We start from the raw sequence: 8,908 nt of genomic DNA, 5'->3' as shown, positions 1-8,908 counted from the left end.
GTACTTAGGCACCCAAATAGCCTTGGTCCTAGAATGTGTTGAACTCATCACCTTTCTAGCACAAGAGTCAAATTTGGGTCTCCTAAGTATATTTGAATGTATTGACAGGTTAGGCTTAGGAGTTTTACCCTTTGGACAAACCTTGAATAAATGACCTCTTTCACGGCAATTGTAGCAAATGCGGTGCTTGTCCTTGCAATGCATTTGCCTTTTGCTTTCATCTTTCTTGATGGTCATCTTTCTTGATCGTGCAAGATCTTGGTTCTTCATGCGGGGGCATGAACCAATTTCATGACCCTTCTCCTTGCATCCATATCACCTCCTATCGCTTCTCTTTGATCTTTCATTGTTGAAGCACATAGGTACATTGTTAGAGAAAATAGTATGAGCATTAATTTTCTTACCATGAATTTTGCTCATGCCCTTCTTAGAAAGCTTGGTATTCTTTTGAAGGGGTTTTGTGCATGCTACGGTTGTCCCCTTCTCAAGCTTTTTCACCATATTATCACGGTTATCTTGAGAAGGTTGAGCATGACACTTTCCCTTCAAAAGAGTTAAGCTCCTTCTTAGCATTCCAACTTCTTCCTTGAGCTCTTTATTTATCTTGTGTGATAGAAATATCACTAATTCCTGAAATTTCTAGCTCAATGGAAGATTGGCTTTCTTGAGAGCAACATTTGTTAGCACATGATAATATAGTTTCTACTTGAGTACATGTGCATATGTGAGGTTGGTATGATTCCAAATTAGTTAACACAACCTCATGAGCCATTTCTAACATGATATGTGAATCCATAAATTTATTATGAGAGCACACAAGCATATCATGTTTTTCTTGCAAAGCTAGATTTTCAACATTTAGCCTTTCTATCGTGTTCTTGAACATAACATTTTTATTTTCTAATTGAGCAATATATGATGAATGATTAACAACTTTAATTTGCTCAATTGAAATGTCTTCATACCTTTGGACCAAATCATCATAAGAGCACTTTAGCTTATCATGCTCTTTGGTCAACTTCTCTAAGTCTTCGATTTTTTCTAATGAGGAAGTCTTCTTGCTTATGAAGCATTTCTTTTTATTCTTCCGCTCTTTTCATGAGTTTGAGCAAGCTCATCCGATGTTTCTTGCTTAACTGAGCGAAGAATTGTTGAAGATCATCCTCATCTTCACTATCACTTTCTTGCTCCTCCTCATCCTCACTTTCGCTTTCACTGTCACTCCCATTAGCAATAAAGCACATATGAGAAGTGGATTTGAAAGACGAACCTTGTGAAGAGGTGGATTCGTCGTTTGGTCTCCATTGATCATTTTCTTCTTCAATTTTGTTCTTCGCCTCATCTTCCTTCATTTTGAGGAACATCCTTTCGGCGATTCTCATGGCAAGATCTATTGCCCTAGGATCAACATCTGCACCAAAAGATGAAGTTGAGGCAATCTCAACTTTTTCAAGCTTAGAAGCACTTTTGTTTCTTAGTCCCCCCGACATGATCTTTTCCTCACGCGGTTAAGCGTTAGAACGAGGATTAGGTTCTGATAACAATTGAAAGCTACCTAGAGGGGGGTGAATAGGCAAGTGGAAACTTTTTTCAACAAAGACTAGAAACGAACTGGGTAAATCCGGTTCAACCGGTGTCAAAACCGGTTCAACAGGTTTGCACAACCTCAACTAAAGAATGAGATATAGAACTGAATTGATCTCGAAATCCACCCAGTTAACTTTGGAAATGAGATGTTCTAGTTGATCCACAGGGTTCAAAGTAGTAGATCTGAGAAGGGCACTTCTCAAAATCTACACACCAAAAAGATATAAACAAATCTTCCACGCAATGGTGAGAGAACGAAGAACACAAACAAACACAATGAGCAAGAACACAAGAGACACAAGATTTATCCCGAGGTTCGGTCACACCACCAAGGTGCCCTACTTCCTTGTTGAGGCGCCTACAAAGAGCTGGGTCTCTTTCAACCCTAATCCTACCTTTGCCGACCACAAAGGTCAAGCCCACACACTAATCTTTGCTCAAACGAGCGGGTAATACAAACTTTCTTGTGGTCTTCCATAAGATTTGGAGACTCACAAGAGACACCTAGTCGTCTAGGAGCTAGAAGCTCCAAGAGTAATGAATCCACAAAGAACTCGATGTAGTACCAAAGCTCGAATCAAGAAGAACAAGAGAGATTTGGAGATGAAGCACAAAAATCGCAGCTCTCAAACTCACTCAAAGATTTCTCTTCAAAGATTTGAAATGGGAGAGGCAAGAGGTGTGTGAGAGAGAGTGGGAGGTGTTTCTCAGGTTAGAAATGGAGTCCAAGTCGTGCTCATATGTGGAGGAGAGAGGTAGGAGTGAGTATATATAGGTGGGGCTCCAAAACTAGCTGTTTTTGACTTTTCTGCACAAAAACCGGTTGAACAGGTCTCAAAACCGGTTTTCAAAAAGCTGCGCACAGTTTTTTGGCTGACACAACAGACTGGCAGAAAAAAGTGAACAGTGCAAAAACCGGTTGAACCGGTTTCCACCAGACTGAAAACCGGTTGAGTGTCCGGCTGAGCTGGTCCAAAATCCGGTTGACTGTTTTTGAATACCAGCTGAACCAACCTGAAAACTAGCTGAACCAGTATTTGAATACCAGCTGAACCAGCCTGAAAACCAGCTGAACCAGTATTTTCCAGACAACAATTTTGGCCAAGATAGACTTAAAAAGGTTGTACTACATACTTTCACTAAGGATTAACAAGGGTAAAATGGAAGTTTTAGATCAAGGATTTTGAGCTTTAGTACCAACACCAACCTTCTTTTTGGATCCCCCTTGATAGTACGACGATTCCTATACTCAAGTTAAATAAAATATAATTAAGTAAACTTCTTGAGTCATTGGTGTCTCATGTGTGATTTCTCCATGGTGTTGCTTCATAAGGATCACAAACATCTTTGTCTCACCTTTTGAAGCAAACACAAATCAAACCCTGTGACTTGTACCATATCACCATATATGAGTTCAAATCATGGCTTCAAGTCACCTTACTGATGCATCAACATGTTATAACTCTTCATAGTTGATTAGTTCATCGACTTAGTGCAAGTACTCTCTTCTTCACCTTAGCCATGGTACCTCGGTCCACAAGCCGTCGCTTGGCCTTCACCTTCGCTTAGTTCCTCGAAGCCCTTTCCTTGCTGTCTTCACCCTATCAAGCCATTCTTGAGTCACATCACATTGACCATCCATTGAGAGAATCATTTCTTCAATATTGTGAACCTTGCTTGAATGTCTTCTAGATATAACTGTTAAGACCAATCAAGCTCTAATTTGATTCTCATAGAAGCATATATGGACTGATAGTAATATGGCCAAGCCAATTCACGATTCCTCATATCTTATTTTCTTTGGCTTGACGAATCCTCTTAATCACTTCAACCTCTATTATGATCATATTTATGCATAGTGATTTCTCAGGTCTTGTCCATATATTCAAACCAATATAGAGACCATATTATATCCATTTGCATTGTCTCACTAGTTATTTAACCTTGTGTTGAACCTTTGTTCACTGATCATTATACACTATTCAAGTATGTTCATCATACTGAATTTCCTATTCAACACTTAGCAAACTTGTTAGACCTTTAAATGTGTTGTTATCCAAATCACCAAAACTCATAAAAGGAATGAATGCACTTTCACCAAGGCAGCTAGGAGCCGTTGGAGATCAACTTTGAAGGCAAATCTTGCCTTCTGTCGAGTGGTGCACCAGACAGTCCGGTGCACCACCGAACAGCTACAGAGCCTACAGTACATGTCTGGTGCTCGATTTCCTTCCATATCGGGCGCAGCCGACCATTGGGCCTTGGGACCGGTTGGCGCACCGGACAGTCCGGTGCGACTATCTGACCGTTGGCTCGGCCATGTGTCACCCGTTGATCGCGGAGACGACCATTGGCCGCGGGCGCCTTTGGCTCACCGGACAGTCCGGTGATTTTTAGCCACATTGCCTTTTTCTTTTCCAGAGAGCAACGAGTTCGTCGCTGAAGACTTGGGCGCGGGCGCTGATGACTCACCGGACAGTCCGGTGCACCACCGGACAGTCCCGTGATTTATAGCCACGTCGACGCACCGATTCCCGAGAGCAGAGACTTCGCCGCCGGGCCAGCCTGAGCACCGGATACTGTCCGGTGCACCACCGGACAGTTCGGTGTGCCAGGCTGGTGCTAGTTTGGCTGATCACAGACACTCTTTCTTCAATCATTTTTATCTTTTCTTGGTCATGTCTCTAACATTTAGATAAACATGTTAGTACTCAAAAACAATTTACTAAGCCCGGAGACATACCTTATTCCTTGATTTGCATCTTGACACTTATAAACTTAGAACCATGTGTTGGGCATCTAATCACCAAAACAATTCTAGAAATGGCCCAAGGGCACATTTCCCTTTCAATTGCTCACCTACTATTTTCATGACTAAATTTATAGTTGGTCTCTAAGTTAAAGTGGATGATGTAGGAACTCTATTAGGGATAAAATAAATATAGGAGCCCTAATGGATGTTCAAATGCTTAACCTTATAGACCCAACCCTATTTAATGTATAATCCCATCCCTGAATTAACTTTATTTGAGTAAGTAATTTTAGTAAGATAGACTTAGTTAGAGAATACTAAACCACTTGGCATAATGACCTACCCCAAACTTAGGAAGCACTTGATGTGTTTACACTTTATTGTATATTTGTTTACTCTGTTACATATGTTTGGTGTATTATTCTTTTGTTATTCCCCAAGTGTGTTGAATGAATGATTTCTTTGCGTAGACAACGAAAGAGTTACGGGAGATTTCCAGGAGCAACAATCTGGTGAAGGCAAGTGTCCTCTGACCCATTATATCCTACTTACTTTATAATTCACTGTCCCACATACCATGATCAACCTAAGGATCTAGCTTCAACTCTGGATATAAAGGATTTTATAAGCTTTCCAAAAAGTACAAGATCATCGAAATCAGAGTTAGGAGCTAAAAGTTATGGCCAAAATACGACAAGCGATCATGTTCTGTGTGGGTTGTTCGGTGCGCTATTGTCCGGTGCGCCATCTTCGGAAGCTCCAACAGCTACTTGTAATGTCCAGTACACATGGCATGTCTGGTGCACCATCGGACAGTCAGCGCACCTGTCCGGTGCGCCGCAGAAAGTTGCAGAACTGCTTTCCAACGTCTATACCCAACCAGCCATTTGGAGGTGTGGGAGCAGAAGTAACATACCAAGAAAAGTTATACACATTTCCAAGTGCTCAAACATCCAAGTGCTTAATAGAATCACTTGATGATTAGCGTAGGTGCTTTGCGAAGTGCTTAGGTTAGTTAGACCGTTTATGCGCTTGCTCTAGGTTGTTCCTAGTTATTTGAGTGAGTTTAGAAAACCCCACAAACCCCTCGGCTCTTGCGTGTGCCATTGTAATATTGTACCAAATGGGGTGAAAGTCTTGCGAGACCGTGTCAACCGCGTTTGTGACATGACCACCACTGTGTACCGGAGGGAATGAGGCCCACAATGTTTTGGTCAGAAACTCGATAGTGGAGACGGCGGGGAGCGTCCAAGAGGAGCTAGAAAGGAGCACCACTTGCGCATGAAGAAAGCTCGTGGCTTTCCACGGAGTTACTCGACTGTAGTGCTTGGCCCTCGCATGAGCTACCCTTTGTGTAGGGACACCAACGAGGATTAGTTGAGACCTTGCGTGGTTCCAGATATCTCGATAAAAATACCGTCGTCATCCACGAGAGTTTGCTTTCTATACTAGTTCTTTAATCTTCCGTATTTACTCTCTGCTTAAGTTGGAATCTTTACTATTCTTAGTGTAGATTATATAGGATTGGAACTTAGGTTGCATAACTCCTTTTGCGATAGAGATAGCAACACATAGATAACCTTGTTTGCACAATCTAGTAAGTTATTTGCATAGGTTTTGTTTTAAGGATTTATTTGTGGCCTAGTTTAGAGATAGTTTAGAGATTTATTTGCAGAGTTTTTGTTCTAAGGATTTATTTGCATAGGTTTCTAGTAAGTTCTAGGGATTTACTATCTGGTGCCACACCGCCAGACTATCTGGTGTATCAGGGAAGAGTAGCCCAACGGCTAGTTCCTGGTGGCACTATGGAGGAGAGCCATCAGACTGTCCGATGTATCAGGGAGTAGTAGCCCAACGGTTAGTTCCTGGTGGCATTGTGGAGTATATCAGGGAACAATAGACCAACGACTAGTTCCTGATGGCACTGTGAGGAGAGCCACCAGACTGTCCGGTATGACATCAGACTATTCTGTATGCGCCAACGGTTTAGATCCAACGACTAGTGGCACACCGAACATAGCACCGGACTTTCCGGTGTACCACAGAGAAACAAAAACTTTTTCTCCAATGGCAATTAACAACCAAAAGAAAAACCGTTTCGGGCTGTCAAACCACAATATCTGGTTCCTTAAAACCTGAAGGCGTTTGAGACGCTGCCCGCGTTTCCGGCATATGGACGCTCGCGCGTGTCGACACGTATCCAGTCGCCGGACTCGAAAGCTTCGTCTAAATTGCCTATAGGTCATTCCTTTTCCGTTCCACGTCTCTCTCCTGGTTGTTTCTCCTCCTTTGACTCAGCCGCTGCCTCGCTCCCCTCCGACACTCCCGTCGCACGCGCTACCTCGCTTCTCTAGCCCCAGCCCCCACCCGCTCTCCCTTCTCTGCACGGCGCCCCGGCCAGGCCTAGGCCAGCCAGGGATGGACCCTAGCACAAAAGTTGACTGGATTTTGCCTACTGGTTCGCTCAGGACGAACAAAGGCACGACCAACAAGTGGAGCAGCCGAGACAGCGCATGGGGGCGCAAGGCGGACGACAGCCTAGGCGTGGGCGCTATTGCTAGGAGCGAGCACATGGAGGTGCAGAGGCGGCGCGCTCGCCGGACCGCCGCGGGTGGGGTCGTATGGGGGCGCCAATCACGCGGGGAGGACTTGTTCGCGTAGGAGCCCTATGAGCTGGCAACAGGGACAACGTCGGGCTCGGCGTCGGCGATGTTGCCATGGCCACAATCTTCGTCATTAGGGGAGGGTGCGCTTGGTCGTCAAGCGCGACAGAGAGCTTGACCCTGATGAGGAGGAAGCAGGTGTGCTTGGTGGTCATTGGCGCTGTGGATGGGGTCGTCGCAGTTGGGGCACAAGATGGCGTGGAGAGGAGAGGAGCCAGACTTGGGAGACCTCGCCCTGCGTGTTCTCTTGTCTTCTCCCTTGATTTTCGTAAGTGAAAGTGATTCAACTCGAGATGTCGCTCTTGGTCCTCGCGTTTGTGGATTTGTTTCGAGACATTTGATTTTTTAGGGGATCATGTGTTTCTGGGTGCTTTTGCAGCAATGCGATTCATGTCACATGGGATGGGATTCCTACGTTATCGTGCCTGCAAGCTGTGTCTGCAGGCTGTTGTTTCAGTCATTACTCAACTGACATCTTAAAATGTGCTGCAGATGCGGGGTCGTGATTGCTATTTTTAGGTGAGGTATATGCTCAAGAAAAAACATGGAATTAAGTGTGGAATAGCAGTAGTCTTCTCATTGGAATACCTTCTTCCTTTTTAGGCTTCAGAAGAAGAGGAAACTCCTTCAGATTACCAGGTCACCTCTCCTAGGACCTTTATCACAATGCTCGTGGTTCATGCTTGTTCCATTTTCTAAGATTTTCCCCTTCGATTTTCTGGACAAGGAATTTCTGTACCACTAAGATTCTCTCCTGTTAGGAGAGTGAATTGTTAACTATTGTTTTATTTTGTAAACAAACTCAATTTGACATAATATCTCATATAAGAACAATGATATGTCTAGAATCACATGTGCAGCTCGGTGTGTATGAGTATCAAATCTAATCACATGGGTTTACTTAGTGGGTTTCATTTCTTTGTCTAACAAAAATAATGGCAAAGCTTTTACCATTCTTTAAAAAGATCTCTAATAATCAAGGTTTCAATACTCTATTTGATATTTTGGTTTGAACATGTATACACCGTTACATTTTTCTTCAAATCTATTTAAAATTAAAAATCTTTAATTTAAGGCATGGTTTAAATAATATATAACACATGCAATGAAATTTAAGATCTTAGCATAACTAATACATTAGACATTTACCAAACCCACCAATTCATTCGTAGGACACTGGTAAGGTCTTCAATATGACACATTTGTATATTTGCAAGTTATAGTTCTGGTGGGTAAGATTTGCCTGTTGGTGGAACCCTTTGTGGTCAGAACAATTTGTGATATAATGAGAACGAAATGGTATCTCACTCTGCCCCTAATGGTTGAAGATTGGTCCTTCCTGTTGCATTGTAAAAAAAGTCAAAAGAGCATGAAAGTACAAAAAAAAGCTAAAACTAGAAATGAGAGGGAGGAGTTGGCATTAGGATATGACTTATCATTCTGGTAACTGGATTAGGTCGTCTTCGCTATATGCGAGTAGAATGACAGGTTGAATTTTCATGGACTCCAGGTATCTGCAAAAAGGATTCACATTTGAAATAATCACAACTTTTTGGTTGTGTTGGATGAAAGATTCTTATTAGTAGAACAATATGGGCAGATTTTTTGGATGAGGTAAGCCTCAATTGTATAGAGGTAATCTATCAAAAGGCAAGACAAAGAATGTGTCCTCTTCTGTTTTTTTACTTAAATTGTACTGGTAGTTTATTTTTTAGTTGGACATTGTTTTTTGTCAAACATTTTAACAATGATTCTTCTGTGTGGTTTATAATCAGATTCACCATGCTACGTGGCTTTTCTTGTTTTAAGTTACAAAATCCAGTTTAGTGTCTAATGAATGTAGTTTAGTCTCACGAAGTCTTACCAAGGTTCTTGTAGATTTATGGGTTGGCCTCTTTGATCTAAG

This window comes from Zea mays, chromosome 2 (genome assembly GCF_902167145.1).
Source record: "Zea mays cultivar B73 chromosome 2, Zm-B73-REFERENCE-NAM-5.0, whole genome shotgun sequence".
Taxonomy (NCBI): domain Eukaryota; kingdom Viridiplantae; phylum Streptophyta; class Magnoliopsida; order Poales; family Poaceae; genus Zea; species Zea mays.
This window is presented reverse-complemented; position numbering follows the sequence as displayed.